Raw genomic sequence first — 15,907 nt, 5'->3', positions numbered from 1 at the left:
TAAACAGTTCTTTCCTATAGCTTTTTATTCACGTAACTAAAGCCCTCTGAAAGTAAATATACAGTAATAGGCAAGGAAGGGCTAGGTATCTTAACTCACTAGTACATTTTAAGTTCATAATCTATGGCTATCCTGATAAAGTCCTTACTGAACATGAGTCCTTTACCGAGTTTTTCAAAGGCTTTAATCACAGTCCAAAGGGAACTCGGTGACAAATGATCATTCAGGTCTTTGGAGCCAAGATAAGATATCTACCTGGGAAAGCAATTATCATAGCTGACGCATTATCCCGCAATCCCGCACCATACTGCAAAGAACCATTAATTGGACTAAAAGATATAGAAACATCCGTGCCTATTGTTTAAAACCGTATCTAAACAAGAAAATTCCTTAACCCAAGAGATCGCGAGCATTGAATATCTGGGTTGGAGCGCAGAACTGTTACAAACTGAACAAAGCAAGAGTCAACAGACCTAACCCAAACAATAAACACTTCGAACGGAAACAGAGTCAGCAGCAATAAACACCAAACAATAAACACTTCGAACGGAAACAGGGTCAGCGGCTAAGCAAAAACAATAAACACTTCGAGCAGAAACCCTAAAGCAAAAGTATATTTAAAGTATGTGTATCAGAATAATGTAATCAAATGTAATATTATATGTAGGTCTGTGACGAGGAAAACCCGAAGAACACAGCAGATGACTAACGACCAGGTAGTAGTACAAACTCTTTTCATACCAATCGTCATAAACTGGTTGCATTCCGTCATCCAGGGTTCCCTACTATGTCACAGAAAGCCAAATCACTGTTTTACTGGCCTACAATGCTTACAGATATAAAAAGCACATAACTGATTGTAACACGTGTCATGAAAACAAGGGACACACTAAGACACCTGTCAGTTAAGGGCCTATCCTGTGCCAAATCAATCCTTGAAAGAATATACGTAGAATTATTAACAGAATTACGAGTCTGACAGAGGGAAATAAACTCTTCTTAGTGTTAATAGTTCCTTGACACGTTATATAGAATTAATAGCACCAAAAAACAACACCGCAATTGAGTGCGTTAGGAATATTTATGAGTGCTAAATCAGTAAATATGGAATTCAACACAATAATCTGTGACTCGGGTGGTGTAAATCAATAATAATCTCCATAACGCGTTGTGTGAATTCCTATCCATTAAGAAAACCAATAATATATTTTATCACCCAGTCAATCGGTTTGGTAGAATAAGAGATAAATAAGAAAGTGTCAATGTCTTACGAGTTACAACGCATGATATTGGATCCGAACTGGATTATAGCTGTTCTCGCGGTTTTAAATACCTTTATCATTCATATCTTGATACCGCAAGTAGCCTTAATGGTACGCTGCTAGAACACTTTTCCACATATTTCAAGCCAACCATTAATTTATCAAATATATATATATATAAATAAATAAATAAAAAATAAAAAAAAATAAAAAAATAAAATAAATTATGGATACAAGTGGAGTCAATATAATACACTCCGTAGTAAGAAGTCGGAAAGGTTACAAATTGATAAGAAAAAAGGAATCACGATAATCAATAAGCACAACGTAACCATAGGTTAATTAAATATCCAAATATATATGCGTAAAGATTTGAACTCTAACTTAACGCTTAAGTAATGACAAATAAGCTAAAAGTTCAAACACATTATCAAAACCTACTGACATATTGTCCTGTCCTGGTGATTTTATATTCGTAGTCAATGAAAAAAAAAAAATAATAATAATAAATAAATAAATAAAAATAAAATAAAACCAAAAGAGATTTTAAGTCATGGAAGTCTAGAAGTGAAAATGTATATCTATGCGAGTAATCTTATACAGGGCAAATAGTTATATTAAAATTTGTATGGAAACCCTTTTTTCATTAGTTGAATAAGGAATAGGTTTCACTTAAGATAATTACAGTTATTTACAATCATGCAGATTTCCAACATGAAACTAATATATGTTCAATTTTGGTACTGTTTTTTTTTTATTTTACAGACATTCTTCTCGTGTGGGTCGAGTATTAAAAAACAAAAAAAACATATCATTCGAAAATACTAAAGTCGTATTTAATTACAGCAAGTCACGTAACTCTTAGCTGGCTGAGAGCAATCTCCTGCCAAGTGACGACGTCATCATTGCCGATTCAGCATTTGTTCCTTTTAACCTCAATAATCTGCTTACACAGGCTTCATCTGTGTGTCGTCTCTGCTTGCGAAGCAGATTGACTGGAGAAAGGAATGCTTAGCTCATGAACTTCACATGACATACCACATAACCTATTCTTATCCGTGTGTGCAATGCAATTTTAGTTAAGGACTTGCAATCGTTTTAAATGAATAAACAAAATAAGCAAATAGAATTTCTATAACAACAAAATGAATTAATTTTTTTTCTGAACCTCATAGACAATTAGTCAATAATTCAGCTTATGACATGGGTAAACGGACATTTAGAATTATCAAGTTATGGATATGAAATATTTACTTGCAACATTATTGTCTATCACAATTCAAGTAAAATCACATTTATGGGAAAATGTCACATTTTCTTGAAAAAACAAAGTTTATATAGAAATTAGTTACATAGTGGGTTCTTTCGTTTGCATCGCCTGCTATAAATAAAGTTTTAAAAATTAGCCTCAGAGGATGCGCGCCGAGAAATTGAATATGAAACTTTTGTTAGGGCACATAGGATCATTTTTATTTTATCACAACTTAATTTCAGTTAGCATAGAGAAATACAGAATCATGATTAATCTTCTGTTTGACTCTTTTGTTGCCTGGCAATCTTACAAATAGCTCCGTTTTCCACTTCTTTGTCTAGTAATTTACTACCAGTAATATCGAATTTTCTTGGGATTCGTATTGATATCTGTTTTATTTTTTATAATTATGGATATTTTTACAGTCATCATAGACCTGGATAGGTTCACTCATTGTTAATGCATGGATAAAAAAATTTGTACAGCTGACTCTTTTGAATTCCAAAAATATCAGCGAATTCATGTGGTTAAGTCTGGTCTAAATGGCTCTCTCCCCTCCCCTGTATTTGGATGTCGTCTGAATTTACTTTGCCCTTGTGACAAGTATAATTTCACTTGCAGGCTGATTAATGGAACCTGTTACAGTATCCTGCAGTACGAGAGTTTCACATCGCAACTTCAAAAAATCGTTCGTCGCTGCGGACGACGGCAGTCGAGTAACAACCGCCTACAATGTGAAATGAATAAGCACCATCATGGACTTCTTCGACCGACACCGTATTCTCGTCGTTAATCTCGTTTTAAGGGTAGGCTCCACTTTGGGGGGGGGTGCCGATCGTAAAAATATTTGCCAAAAATACACTAATCAAGACAGGCTAATGAAATTTTCAGGCATTATTAGCACTATAATAATGCATATTCCTGTGAGTTTTATACATCCTACAGGGAAAGTTAATGATTTTATGAAAAAAAATGTGAAAAAACGGGGAAATTTCCGGCCCCTCGTACTGAAGGTTATTTGGTGATTTGGTGAGAAACTACAGTCTTGAATAGAATTCGGTCTGACAGAATGTGGTATGTCCACCTGGAACATGCACAAAAAAAAATATATCAAAAAGAACAGTAAATAAGCACGTAATAACAAAAAAAAGAGCAACAACTTTGTAAGTTCAGCGAAAGCCCCGCCGAAATAGCAGACTATAGCTAGGAAGAAATATTCAGGAAAAATTCAAATCTCGATTTAGGGACAAAACCTTTTGAGAGTTTGTAGTTATTATGTCACTTGATAGCCTAAAACATCTAAAAATTATATTATTTAGGACAATCAAAGAAAACCCACCTCCAAAAAAAAAAAAAAAAAAACAAAAAAAAAAAAAAAGGGTGGGGGTGGTTTTTTTCTTTGATTGTCCTAAATAATATCATTTTTAGATGTTTTTAGGCTATCAAGTGACATATTAACTACAAACTCTCAAAAGGTTTTGTCCCTAAATCGAGATTTGAATTTTTCCTGAATATTTCTTCCTAGCTATAGTCTGCTATTTCGGCGGGGCTTTCGCTGAAACTTACAAAGTTGTTGCTCTTTTTTTGTTATTACGTGCTTATTTACTGTATCAGTATATATCACGTGATCACTATTATTTACGAATATCATATGCATGTTATGTCTAATATTTATTACTTGAATCTGTATTGGTGTACACCATGAATTTTTTTTTACTTATAAGTACTTTCTATTTTCACATAGTGTCTGTATCACACTCCTATAAGTCAAATGCAAGTCAAGTTTGAGTAATATTCAGTAGTTGGTTTTGGTAGCTGACCGAGCTAATGTAAGTATTTACATAATAAAAATATGGAATGTTAGTCCATATATATAAAAGACTAAAACTAAAGAGGTCAACCAGATTGCTTGCAGGAATGTGATCAGACTAGAGACGCTAAAGATGATGTATACAATAAAAGTAGGCTAAGATAACATGCCGTCACCTGTAGTCATTCAATTGTTTATAAACTTTAGTCCAAGCTCCCTGCTTGAGACAACTACCGCGACCTATAATTCAAACGGCCTACGTGATCTGTAGCGTGTCTCATTTGATTGTGTGTTCTTATGTAACTATGTCATCTGATTGTATGTTCATATGTTCGAGCTACTATCTGCTTCCTTCATAACTTGTAACAGAGATGGTAGACGAGCAGAATAGAGTTAGCTATCGTCATTAGAAGACCTGTACCTCTTTACCTAAGCTTTATCATGTAGAGAGAATAGAATTAGCCATCATCATTGGCAGAAGCGATCAAGCTATCGTTATTAGAAGACTTGTACAATCATACCTGATCTTCACCATGTAAAACTTCAGAAGAATATATATATTTTTATACTTCGTGTTTTCTACAAGAACCTCATCACCGAATCATCATGAGTTTAACACATCGTCGTAATAACCAAGAAGAGAATACCGACTTCGTAAGTGATCTACAAACCCCAAGACACTCCATTGAATATGGAAGTGCAATACCAACCGACTTAGCGTAAGATTATCGCAAGTCTAACATTACCTCATAGGGCGCCTTTTTATACAAGGCAACAGCCCTAAAATATATATACAAACATTGTACACATACAATAGTGTATTGTTTCCTTTAAAATCTGACTATTTATATTTTACCGTAACTTTCAGGTTCACAAGTTAATTGATCCATTTTTTTATATAAGAATTTTTTTTTTTAATTAAAGGTTGTCCTACATCCGTGTATGTATGAGTAGTTTATCGAACACGAAGCCTCCTACTTTTCATATTTCCATTAATAAAAACCAAAAGTCGACGTATCTTGTTGCTAACTTTCGTTGCGTCTCTTATTGAGATGTAGATGCCTTTTCAATTAAGAGTGAAATCCAGTCGCAAACTTGTAAATACGCCCTCGGGTTGAAATCTGAAAGCGTTCCATCTTTAAGAGTTAATTGGATGGAGAATATCCTCAGCTCGTGATGCAACCGAGGTGGAATAATTATGCTGTGCCTCAGATACCGATTGTGTCATTGTAGTATCAGGCAACTAGTTTGCATTCTTAATGCTTAATTGCGTAAGAGCGTTCGCTTGAGGTAGCAAGAATACGCTTTTGTAAGACTGACTGCAAGCGTTTTCCATTTACTTATCTCTGTGGGGACATTTGTATCGTCAGGGAATAGCCATTAAGGTTAAATGTTACGTTGTAGAATATATTATTTCATCCAGTGGCGTCTGGCATCCGCATGAAAGCGATGAAAACGACTTAAAGGAAATAAAATGTCCGTGTGGAATATCAGGGAGAATGTTTAAATTTTTTTTAATGTTCTTTCACCTGGTAATGTGACTTAATGGAGATAATAAATATCTTCTCCATATTTTGCAAACTATTACCTGAGTCATTATTTGTTATGCTTTTTTTTTTTCATAATCCATTGGCTGGTATTTTGGTACATTCTCCATTACTATCAATTTACGACCTTTTCCTGACAAAGTTAGTTTTAGTTTTCTCCAATTGATGACTTCCTTAGTTGTTGTGTCTATGTTTGTGGGTTTCTTATTTTTATCGTTTATTTAATTTTTTCGAGCCATCGATTATCTCACATGTCCCCATTTTCCATCCAACTTATTAAAAGAAATATATATAAAAAAGGCATGACTCAATTCCAATATGGAAATGAACTTCAAAGTCGACTTTTCTCGGCTCTTATTTTTAGATTTACATTTTGCATTAAAAATATAAATGCTCCAGACATAACCTAGATTGCTGTTTTTATTCACTCGGTTGCTCCAGAAATAATTAAAAGTAGAAATGAAGCGAGACAAGAACAAAGCCATCTCATTTTCTAATTATCAGTTTTCTGTAAAAGAAGACTATCGAGATGGCGGCTTTGTCCGTTCGTCCGTCCTCACTTTGTCTGTTCGCCCTCAGATCTGGAAACTACTTAGGTTAGAGGGCTGCTAATTGCTATTTTGGTCATCCATCCTCCAATCAGCAAGTATACCAAATTGCAGCCGTCTAGCCTCGGTAGTTTTTTTTTTTTTTTTTTTTTTTTTTTTTTTTTTTGTATCTTATTTTAAGATTAAACATAGCCATGGATCATGCATCTGGCAGCACCCACACTCGGCCGGATCTGGGGATTCGGTGATCAATTCGAGGTCGTAGTAGCTGATAGTTTCATACAGTATCATACGCTGTACAGAAAACTCGAGAGCTTCGTCTGCATATTTTTTACTTGTTCTATTTTTTGTCATGGAAATAAGTGACAAAAAAACAGATGATTTTATTTTAAGACTTATAGATCTTGGAGTGATCAATTTTGCTATAATCAGTTGATGGAACTGTCCGCGCCATTTTTTACTTGTTTGATTGTTGTCATGAAAATAAGTAAGAAAAAAAAACCTGATTTAATTTGAAGACGTATAGATCTTGGATCGATCAGTTTTGCTATAATCAGTTGGAACTGTCGAACTTTGAGCTACAATTCGTCGAAGAATTCTCATCTGTTTCAGACTCTCAAAGCATTCACAATCTGAAGTGATTAAAGAAAAAAAATGTGCTGTGGCAGAAATTTTAATCGGTTATTGGAAAAAAGTTCTTTGGTGTGCTATAGAAAAGAAACCTAGGATCTATTATTGTCTTCACATCATCCAGTGCTTTGAAACTGGTTTCAAAAGGTGGTGTGTAAAAAGAAAATTAAAAAAAAAATCCATTGTCAATGAATCTGGTAGTACTGAGAACAATGAATTCGTTGTAAAGTCGTTTTTAGAGATAGTATTTTTCCGATTACTCATTTTAAAGTTCATGACAATTAGCAGATTTACCGATAATCATTAGACTTATTTGTTTTTGCTCTGTTATATCAGTTCTTTATTAATTTGTTGATATTTCTGTTCTTCTAATAACTGGTCTCCAATTTTTTTTTTTTAACCTTCTAATACTTCAAGTGAACTCCATAATATTCTTTGGAAGCTTGAATTTCAGGTCAGTGGCCCCTTTGGTGGGCTTGTTCCATCATCTTCGGAGTAATAATAATAATAATAATAATAATAATAATAATAATAATAATAATAATAATAATAATAGTGTACTTAGGAAGCAGACCCTCTCTCAAGCATACTTTATTAAAAGTAATGGCTACTTCAGCAGCGTTACACTTGTAGAGATTCTTCTCTATTTTGCGAATAGCGGCTTTTTCAGTGCTACTTAAACAGGCTAGTAGAGCGCCTATTGAGGTCATGGTAAAATACAGGGTCAAAATAGGTGTATGTATTTGAATTTTACAGATAAACTATGATACCATAGTCATCAAAGTCATTAACGATTTTCTCTCTCTCTCTCTCTCTCTCTTTCTTAAAGCGAGCTTCGTCTGGAGCTGCCAGACATCTCGGGCTGGGAAGCTGAGGGTGGACTGATCTTGGTGCGGTGTCCGTTTCTCCTTATATCTGTGGCTGACAGCAGGGGGTCTGCCCCGTGCTTGTCTCCTATTGGCTGGTGGCGGTGAGTCTTGTTTTCATTGGCTTGCCTGAGCCAGGTCTCAAGCCACTTTCTTCGGCCGATGTTGCGTTGCAGCATATCCTGCAGCCGCCTGGACCTCCTAAGCGGCGCTGTAACATTGATGGGCGTTGCGCTACGCTGTGGGACATCACGGCTACTTTGATTTCCATCGGCTGCAGGAGTACCTCGTCGGGTTCGGGGGCGTTGTCATCCATAGAGTTGTCATGATCGGTGGTGTCATTGTTGGTGGCAGGTCTTCTCATACTCGTAGGGAGGAGAAATTCTTCCTGCGTCGTATTCAGAGTAGGTTTCATTTGCTGGATGAGTAGCGCTCCAGCAGGCGCACCGCCGACGGGCATCAGGGGCCTTCCCGATGATCTTCGTGTTCTTTATGATGACATCTCGGGAGATGGCCTCGTGATGTTTGGTGCGGGCGTGATTCTTTATACCCCCCTCTTGGGCGTGGCACGAGAGTCTCTTCGACAGTCACATGGTAGTCATACCTACGTAGGCGCCGCTGCATTCGCGGACTGGGCATGTATACTGGTACACTACATGCATCTGCTTCAGGGGTTCTCGTACCTGTGGAGAGGGGTTATTTTTCTTAATAAGATCGCGCGTCCTCCGATTCTGGTAATATATGATTAGGTCGATATTCTTGGTGTCGTCAGTCGGGGATACATTATCAGAAATAATTTTCTTAATGGCGTCCTCTTCTTCACGGTAATGGGAACTCATGAAGGCTTTGTAGTACAGCTTGATATTATCCTGGGGGCGGGGCTGCGGGCTCTCACTACCGTACCATTTCTCCAGGGCTGTGCAGACTTCCTTGCTGATCAATTTATTGAGTACCCGTTATTTACAAGTACTTGGGAGGCGCGGTCGAGTTCCTGGTGAGTGTCCTGCCAGGTTGAGCAGTGGGAGAGGGCCCTCCTGACGAAGGCCCTGACGGTGATGCTTTGAATCTGGCGGGGCACTCGCTATCTCCGTTGAGGCAAAGTCCTAAATTGGTTTTCTTTGTGTAGACTGAAGTACGGAGACGTCTTCCGTCTTGCTGACAAGGACGTCGAGGAAGGGGAGCCGATCGTCGGAGCTGCGTTTCGACCGTGTAATTCAGCACACTACACTGCTGAAATGCTTGACGGAGGGCTTCTACCTCATCCTTGGCGTCGACTGGGCACCGTGGAGTAACAGGTCTTCGCCAGGATGCAGCAACCCCGCAGATATGGACGTTATTGACGACATCTTTGTGCAAGTCGACGCCCGAGGATGAGGTAGAAGCCCTCCGTCAAGCATTTCAGCAGTGTAGTGTGTTGAATTACACGGTCGAACGCAGCTCCGACGATCGGCTCCCCTTCCTCGACGTCCTTGTCAGCAAGACGGAAGACGGTCTCCGTACTTCAGTCTACACAAAGAAAACCAATTTAGGACTTTGCCTCAACGGAGACAGCGAGTGCCCCGCCCAGATTCAAAACAGCACCACCCGTCAGGGCCTTCGTCAGGAGGGCCCTCTCCCATGCTCAACCTGGCAGGACACTCACCAGGAACTCGACCGCGCCTCCCAAGTACTTGTGAATAACAGGTACTCAAATAAATTGATCAGCAGGAAGTCCGCACAGCCCTGGAGAAATGGTACGGTAGTGAGAGCCCACAGCCCCGCCCCCAGGATAATATCAGCTGTACTACAAAGCCTTCATGAGTTCCATTACCGTGAAGAAGAGGACGCCATTAGAAATTTATTTCTGATAATGTATCCCCGACTGACGACACCAAGAATATCGACCTAATCATATATTACCAGAATCGGAGGACGCGCGATCTTATTATGAAAAATAACCCCAAACCCTCTCCACAGGTACGAGAACCCCTGAAGCAGACGCATGTAGTGTACAGTATACATGCCCAGTCTGCGAATGCAGCGGCGCCTACGTAGGTATGACTACCATGCGACTGTCGAAGAGACTCTCGTGCCACGCCCAAGAGAGGGGTATAAAGAATCACGCCCGCACCAAACATCACGAGGCCATCTCCCGAGATGTCATCATAAAGAACACGAAGATCATCGGGAACCCCGGCCCCTGAGCCCGTCGGTTGCGCCTGCTGGAGGCGCTACTCAACCAGCAAATGAAACCTACTCTGAATACGGACGCAGGAAGAATTTCTCCTCCCTACGAGTATGAGAAGACCTGCCACCAACAATGACACCACCGATCATGACAACTCTATGGATGACAACGCCCCCGAACGAGGTACTCCTGCAGCCGATGGAAATCAAAGTAGCCGTGACGTCCCACAGCGTAGCGCAACGCCCATCAATGTTACAGCGCCGCTTAGGAGGTCCAGGCGGCTGCAGGATATGCTGCAACGCAACCATCGCCCGAAGAAAGTGGCTTGAGACCTGGCTCAGGCAGCAAATGAAAACAAGACTCACCGCCACCAGCCAATAGGAGACAAGCACGGGGCAGACCCCCTGCTGTCAACCACAGATATAAGGAGGACGGACACCGCACCAGGATCAGTCCACCCTCAGCTCCCAGCCCGAGGATGTCTGGCAGCTCCAGACGAAAGCTCGCTTTAAGAAAGAGAGAGAGAGAGAGATGAGAGAGAGAGAGAGAGAGAGAGAGAAAATCGTTTAATGACTTTGATGACTATGGTATCATAGTTTATCTGTAAAAATTCAAATACATACACTATTTTGACCCTGTATTTTACCATGACCTCAATAGGCGCTCTACTAGCCTTTTTAAGTAGCACTGAAAAAGCCGCTATTTGCAAAATAGAGAAGAATCTCTACAAGTGTAACGCTGCTGAAGTAGCCATTACTTTTAATAAAATAATAATAATAATAATAATATGTGGCGCCGTGGAGGAGTGGGTTAGGTCGTTAAGTTAAGCAACATTGGGGCTGGTCAGTCGTTGGATGGGTGACCGCTCTCTCGGCGTTGATTCCTGGGAAAGGATCTTTACCATAATTTCTTCAGTCTACTCAGCTGTAAATGAGTACCTATCCCTGATGGGGGTAGGGTCCAGCTATGAGTTAAATAGCAAAACTCAGTAATGATGGAAAGAAATAAGGAATAAACGACAACGACGTAAATGGAACCTTCGGCAAAACAGAGGAGCTTTGTCCGGCAACCAGGTATTCAAACCAATTGAAGGGAAGACGGTCAGGTACTTGGAGGTCGTCATCCAGCAATTGATCACCACAACGACAGTAATCAACAGCTTGAGATTGGAGCTACAGAAGCAAAAAGGAAGAAATGGACAAGAGAAGAAAATAAGGAAATATGGAGATGCTACATCAGAAGCAACCCGACGGAGAGAGGATATAGAAGATTGGTCAACATCTGGAATGAGAGGAATAACACCCCCCAAACAGAGCAGAGGCTGGCAGACCAAGTAAGGAACATAAAGAAAAAGAACTGGCTCTCCCAAACAGAAAGAGAAGAACTGGAAAGGGAAATGTCACAAAGTAACAGAGAGGACGGAATGGGTAGAAAAGATTAGACAATTGATGGAGCCGATACAGAGAGAACAAAGATCCCCTCCATGAAAGCCTACAACACCAAGAAATTAATGGAGAAAACAAGTGAGGTCAATGAAATAATAGGCATAACACACACCACCAGTATCACAGAAACAAATAACTTGGCATATGCAGGAGCAAGATTAGTAGCAGAACTGATAAGGATTCGAACACCAACACCAACAGCACAACCAACCCAACAGAAACCAAACAGCAACCTCTTGGAAAAGGCGCCTGGAAAAGCAAATCATGGTGATTGAGATCTGACTTGAGTAAACTGAAAGAGATGGCAGAAAAAAAGGCTAAGAAGCAAGAAAACAAGGGAGGAACTCAACGAGAATACAAAGTACAAGATAGGGGACTAAACAACACAATAGAAGATGTAAAACAGAGGCTTGGCAAGGCCAAAGCACATAAGATCCAACGGTACATGTACAGGAATAAGGGATACCAACAGAACAAACTATTCGGAACCAACCAGAAAAAGACTATACAGCCAACTAAGAGGGGAAGACAACCACCCAGAAATTCCTGAATCCGAACCAAGTAAGAGACTCTGGGAAAACATATGGAGCAATCCGGTATCACACAACAAACATGCAACATGGCTACCAGGAAGTCAAGGAAGAAGAAACAGGGAGAATAAAACAAAGATTCACAGAGATCACGACAGACACAGTCAGACACCAACTAAAGAAAATGCCAAACTGGAAAGCCCCAGGTCCCGATGAAGTCCATGGATACTGGCTCAAAAACTTCAAGGCCCTATACCCACAAATAGCAGAACAACTACAGCATTGTATCTCAAATCACCATGCACCCAAATGGATGACCACAGGAAGAACACCTCCTTAGTACAAAAAAGACAAGGAGTAAGGGAAATATAGCCAGTAACTACAGGCCTATCACCTACCTACCAATAATGTGGAAGTTACTAACAGGTATCATCAGTGAAAGGCTATACAACTACCTAGAGGAGACAAACACCATCCCCCACCAACAGAAAGGCTGCAGAAGGAAGTGTAGGGGCACAAAAGACCAGCTCCTCATAGACAAAATGGTAATGAAGAACAGTAGGAGAAGGAAAACCAACCTAAGCATGGCATGGGTAGACTATAAGAAAGCCTTCGACATGATACCACACACATGGCTAATAGAATGCCTGAAAATATATGGGGCAGAGGAAAACACCATCAGCTTCCTCAAAAATACAATGCACAACTGGAATACAATACTTACAAGCTCTGGAATAAGACTAGCAGAGGTTAATATCAGGAGAGGGATCTTCCAGGGCGACTCACTGTCCCCACTACTCTTCGTAGTAGCCATGATTCCCATGACAAAAGTACTACAGAAGATGGATGCCGGGTACCAACTCAAGAAAAGAGGCACAGAATCAACCATCTGATGTTCATGGACGACATCAAGCTCTATGGTAAGAGCATCAAGGAAATAGATACCCTAATCCAGACTGTAAGGATTGTATCTGGGGACATCAGGATGGAGTTTGGAATAGAAAAGTGTGCCTTAGTCAACATACAAAATGGCAAAGTAACGAGAACTGAAGGGATAAAGCTACAAGATGGGAGCAACATCAAACACATAGATGAGTCTGGATACAAATACCTGGGAATAATGGATATAAAACACCAAGAGATGAAGGACACGATCAGGAAAGAATATATGCAGAGACTCAAGGCGATACTCAAGTCAAAACTCAACGCTGGAAATATGATAAAAGCCATAAACACATGGGTAGTGCCAGTAATCAGATACAGCGCAGGAATAGTGGAATGGACGAAGGCAGAACCCTGCAGCATAGATCAGAAAACCAGGAAACAAGAGCAAATACGGACAGACTATACATAACACGAAAAGAAGGAGGGAGAGGACTACTAAGTATAGAGGACTGCGTCAACATCGAGAACAGAGCACTGGGGCAATATCTGAAAACCAGTGAAGACGAGTGGCTAAAGAGTGCATGCAAAGGACTGATAAAAGTAAACGAAGACCCAGAAATATACAGAGACAGGGGAATGACAAGCATAACAGAGGAATGGCACAACAAACCAATGCAAGGACAATACATGAGACAGACTAAAGAAGAATCTCTACAAGTGTAAGCTGCTGAAGGAGCCATTACTTTTAATAAAGAATAATAATAATAATAATAATAATAATAAAATAATAATAATAATAATAATAATAATAATAATAATAATAATAATAATAATAATAATAATAATAATAATAATAAAACATATGGAGCAATCCAGTATCACACAAAAAACATGCAACATGGCTCCAGGATGTCAAGGCAGAAGAAACAGGGAGAATAAAACAAAGATTCACTGACATCACGACAGACACAGTCAGACACGAACTAAAGAGAATGCCCAATTGGAAAGCCCAAGGTCCCGATGAAGTCCTTGGATACTGGCTCAAAAAGTTCAAGGCCCTACACCCAAGAATAGCAGAACAACTCCAACATTGTATCACAAACCACCATGCGCCCAAATGGATGACCACATGAAGAACATCCTTAGTCCAGAAAGATAAGAGTAAGGGAAACATAGCCAGTAACTACAGGCCTATCACCTGCCTACCAATAATGTGGAAATTACAAACAGGTATCATCAGCGAAAGGCTATACAACTTCCTAGAGGATACAAACACCATCCCCATCAACAGAAAGGCTGCAGAAGGCAGTGCAGGGGCATAAAAGACCAGCTCCTGACAGACAAAATGGTAATGAAGAACAGTAGGAGAAGGAAAACCAACCTAAGCATGGCATGGATAGACTATAAGAAAGCCTTCGACATGATACCACACACATGGCTAATAGAATTCCTGAAAATATATGGGGCAGAGGAAAACACCATCAGCTTCCTCAAAAAAATACAATGCGCAACTGGAATACAATACTTACAAGCTCTGGAATAAGACTAGCAGAGGTTAATATCAGGAGAGGGATCTTCCAGGGCGACTCACTGTCTCCACTACTCTTCGTAGTAGCCATGATTCCCATGACAAAAGTACTACAGAAGATGGATGCTGGTTACCAACTCAAGAAAAGAGGCAACAGAATTAACCATCTGATGTTCGTGGACGACACAAGCTGTATGGTAAGAGCATCAAGGAATTAGATACCCTAAATCCAGACTGTAAGGATTGTATCTGGGGACATCAGGATGGAGTTTGGAATAGAAAAATGTGCCTTAGTCAACATACAAAAGGGCAAAGTAACAAGGACTGAAGGGCTAAAGCTATCAGATGGAAGCAACATCAAACACATAGATGAGACAGGATACAAATACCTGGGAATAATGGAAGGAGGGGATATAAAACACCAAGAGATGAAGGACACGATCAGGAAAGAATATATGCAGAAACTCATGGCGATACTCAAGTCAAAACTCAATTCGTAAATATGATAAAAGCCTTAAACACATGGGCATTGCCAGTAACTAGGAAACATATGACAATACACAAAGCACTACACCCAAGAGCAAATACGAACAGACTATACATAACACAAAAGGAAGGAGGAAGAGGACTACTAAGCATAGAGGACTGCGTCAACATCGAGAACAGAGCACTGGGGCAATATCTGAAAACCAGTGAAGATGAGTGGCTAAAGAGTGCATGCAAAGGACTGATAAAAGTAAACGAAGACCCAGAAATATACAGAGACAGGAGAATGACAAGCAGAACAGAGGAATGGCACGACAAACCAATGCAAGGACAATACATGAGACATACTAAAGAACTGGCCAGCGATGACACATGGCAATGGTTACAGAGGGGAGAGCTGAAGAAGGAAACTGAAGGAATGAAAACAGCGGCACAAGATCAGGCCCTAAGAACCAGATATATCCAAAGAACGATAGATGGAAATAACATCCCTCTCATATGTAGGAAGTGCAATACGAAAAATGAGACCATAAATCACATAGCAAGCGAATGTCCGGCACTTGCACAGAACCAGTACAAAAAGAGGCATGATTCAGTGGCAAAACACTGGAGCCTGTGCAAGAAACACCAGCTACCTTGCAGTAACAAGTGGTACGAGCACCAACCTGAAGGAGTCATAGAAAACGATCAGGCAAAGATCCTCTGGGACTATGGTATCAGAACAGATAGGGTGATAAGTGCAAATAGACCAGACGTGACGATGATTGACAAAATCAAGAAGAAAGTATCACTCATTGATGTCGCAATACCATGGGACACCAGAGTGCAAGAGAAAGATAGGGAAAAAATGGATAAGTATCAAGACCTGGAAATAGAAATAAGAAAGATATGGGATATGCCAGTGGAAATTGTACCCATAATCACGATCCTAGATCCTTGAAAAGGAATCTA

This window comes from Macrobrachium nipponense, chromosome 5, assembly GCF_015104395.2.
Source record: "Macrobrachium nipponense isolate FS-2020 chromosome 5, ASM1510439v2, whole genome shotgun sequence".
In the NCBI taxonomy this organism is placed as follows: domain Eukaryota; kingdom Metazoa; phylum Arthropoda; class Malacostraca; order Decapoda; family Palaemonidae; genus Macrobrachium; species Macrobrachium nipponense.
This window is presented reverse-complemented; position numbering follows the sequence as displayed.